The sequence below is a fragment of the Salvia miltiorrhiza genome, chromosome 4 (genome assembly GCF_028751815.1).
Source record: "Salvia miltiorrhiza cultivar Shanhuang (shh) chromosome 4, IMPLAD_Smil_shh, whole genome shotgun sequence".
Taxonomy (NCBI): domain Eukaryota; kingdom Viridiplantae; phylum Streptophyta; class Magnoliopsida; order Lamiales; family Lamiaceae; genus Salvia; species Salvia miltiorrhiza.
In genome coordinates, this window is record NC_080390.1 from 46,685,932 (window position 1) to 46,689,235 (window position 3,304).

A 3,304-nucleotide genomic window follows, 5' to 3' on the forward strand; every position below is an offset into this window, starting at 1 on the left:
ACACAACAAAGCAAGAGCAAGAAGAGAGAAAGAAATGGAGGGAAACATGATGGAAAATCAAAAATTGATCCTCCAACTCCAAAGACAATTGGAGGCTATGCAAGGGCGTATCAATGAGCAAGAGGCTCGAAGGAATGCACCACCACCACCACCTATTAGCAATATGTTCCAACCCGTGGTCCAACAAGGGGGAGTGCATGCCCCAAGAATCAATGCCAACAATTTTGAACTCAAGGCGAGTCTCATCAACATGGTGCAACAAAATCAATTTGCCGGTCTTTCTCAAGATGACCCGAATGGACATCTCGGCAATTTCTTGGAGATATGCGATACTATCAAGATAAATGGAGTCCCGGAGGATGCCATTCGACTCCGACTCTTTCCCTTCTCACTAAGGGGCATAGCCAAGACATGGTATCAATCTTTGGAGATTGGTTCCATCACTACATGGGAGAAAATGGCTCAAAAGTTCCTTATCAAGTTCTTCCCTCCAAGTAAGACAATGAAGATGAAGGACATTGTCCAATTTCATCAATTCGATGGAGAGACCTTCTATGAAGCTTGGGAGAGATTCAAAGAGATGATAAGGAAGTGTCCTAACCATGGTTTGGATCAAAACACCATTATTTGCTCATTCTATACCGGGTGTAGTGGTGAGATGCAAAGAGACATGAATGCATCGGCCAATGGAGCATTGTTGGAGAAGAGCCACGAGGAGGCCGCCCACATCATTGAAAATTTAGCTGCAAATAGCTACCAATTTTCGGGGGAGAGGACTATTTTGAAGAAGGTGGCGGCTACAACAAGCTCGGATCCGATAGCTCTTTTGACGGCTCAATTGACCGCTATGAATAGCAAAATTGATGCTATGTCCACATCAAAGCCGGAGCCTATAGTGGAGGAACGAACCAATATTGAGGATGTGAACTACATTAACAATAATCGAGGCTTTGGAAACTTTCATCCTCAACACCAAGGAGGGTATCAAGGGCAAGGGCAATACAATCAAGGATTTCAAACAAATCGCCACCCAAATCTTGCCTATGGTAATCCCAACAACTTCTTGCAACCACCACCCGGATCTGCGGTAAGCGATGGTATGATCAAGGAAGAGAAGAAACTCAACCTTGAAGAAATTTTAATGAAATTCATGACGGCCACTCAAGCCCACATGACGAGAACCGATGAAAGGTTGGAGTCTCAAGCGACCCAATTGAAAATGCTTGAGATGAAAGTGGGACAAATTGCCGAATCTTTAAGCAATCAACGCCAACAAGGGCAATTTCCAAGCAACACAATTGTAAACCCTAAGGAGCATTGCAAAGCTATTAACATACTAGGTGAGACAACCTTTGAAGAGTCCAAGATGTGCTTGGGAGAGGAGGACATGGTTGAAATAGAGAAGAGCAATGATGGAGGCATTTCTTCAAAAATGCAAAATGATAAAGAAAAGAAGAAGGAAGTGTACAAAGCTCCACCTCCTTATTGCCCACCAATCCCCTTTCCTCAAAGGCTTCCCAAGAAGAATGTGGAGAGTGAGTTCTCCAAATTTCTTGAAATCTTTCGGAAGGTGAATGTCAACATCCCCCTTGTTGAAGCTTTGCAACAAATGCCCAAGTATGCAAAATTTCTCAAGGAAGTTCTATCCAAGAAGAAGAAATTGGAAGAATTTGAAACGGTCAACCTCACCGAAGAATGTTGTGCCGTTCTTCAAAAGAAGCTACCTATCAAGATCAAGGATCCCGGGAGCTTTACTATCCCATGTGATGTTGGAAATGGTCGTTTTGGAAAGGCCTTGTGTGATTTGGGAGCAAGCATAAATTTGATGCCTCTCTCCATCTTCAACAAGCTTGAAATAGGAACCGTTAAGCCAACCACGATTGCTTTGCAAATGGCGGATCGTTCCGTTTCATATCCTAAAGGGATAGTGGAGGATGTCTTGGTGAGGGTTGACAAATTCATTTTTCCGATGGATTTTGTGGTGTTGGATATGGTTGAGGACAAGGATGTACCTTTGATCCTTGGACGTCCATTCTTGGCGACGGGGAGGGCCCTAATTGATGTTGCAAAGGGCAAGCTCACATTGAGAGTGAATGATGAGAGTGTTACCTTCTCAATCCACAAAGCTCCCAAGCACAAAGATGAGGAAGAAAGAATGAAAATGGAGGAATGCAAAATGATGCAAGTGATCGAACCTTGCATCAACTTGAATGAAAAATTGAAGAAAGAAAAGGGAGAGGAGAAATCTCCAAGCTTGGAGTTGAAGCTTCTCCCCACACACTTGAAGTATGCATTCTTTGGTGAGAATGAGATACATCCAATGGGGCAAGACCGTGTACTCCAACTCAATGAGTTAGATGAGTATCACACATTTGAGAAGTCAAGCCTCTACAAGGAGAGGACAACAAGTGCTAATGACGAGATGATACACAAACGGGAGTTTGCACCCGATGATGAAGTCCTTCTCCTCACCTTTCGTCAATCACTACCTCCGGAAAAGCCAAGATCGAAATGGTCGGGCCCTTTCAAAATCAACAAGATTTTCAATAATGGAGCAATTGAATTGAGAAAGAAGGATGAAAGAACCTTTGTGGTTGAGAAGGAAAGAATCAAGGTGTATTTGCCCTTGAAACCAAAAGTTGAAGTGTTCGTTGGCACCATCCCCGAGCCATGACACCATCGTGAAGACGTCGAGCTCACGACGTTAAACTAAGCGCTAGTTGGGAGGCACCCCAACAAGGTACCCTTTAATTATTGCAAGTTCAATAATCACACACATACATAGGTATTTATATATTAATCTATGTATATATTTATATATGTGTGTGGTTTTTTATGTTAGTTTTTTTTGTGAGTCCAAGACAACTTCTATTCTCTTTTCCTCCAAACTCATTTCCACTTTGTGTGAAATAAGTTTGGGGTGAGGGGAAAGATGGATTAGTTGTCTCATCTATCTTTTGCTTTACTTGTTTTTGTTTGGTTTAGTTTTATTGTCTTGTTTTTGTTATTGTTGAATAAATGAAAGCTTGAGAGTTAGTTGGGTTGATATTTTTGTTTTTGTTTTGCTTGGGATAATTGTAGCAAATATTGTGATGATGAATTGATTGGTTTTTGGGCTTATGATTGTTGTTTTTGAAAAAAAAAAAGTTGTTGTGTATCACATGTTGATTTTGCATGTGGAGTTTGAACTTGTGACAATGAGCTAAATGTTGTACCTCTAAGGAGGTGATTGGTATGGTGGAATGGAGGTGGGAATGGAATGGTGATTCCTACCTCCATTCCATTCCTATGCTTGGTATAGTTT

General features: G+C 41.7%; 1 non-coding gene across 1 annotated transcript; it reads right to left on the reverse strand.

Moving 5' to 3' along the window:
• Positions 1 to 502: 502 nt before the first annotated feature.
• On the reverse strand, positions 503 to 609 carry LOC131023989 (small nucleolar RNA R71). Its single transcript, XR_009101587.1, has one exon. It is a non-coding gene; the product is annotated as a small nucleolar RNA R71 (small nucleolar RNA).
• Positions 610 to 3,304: the final 2,695 nt, after the last annotated feature.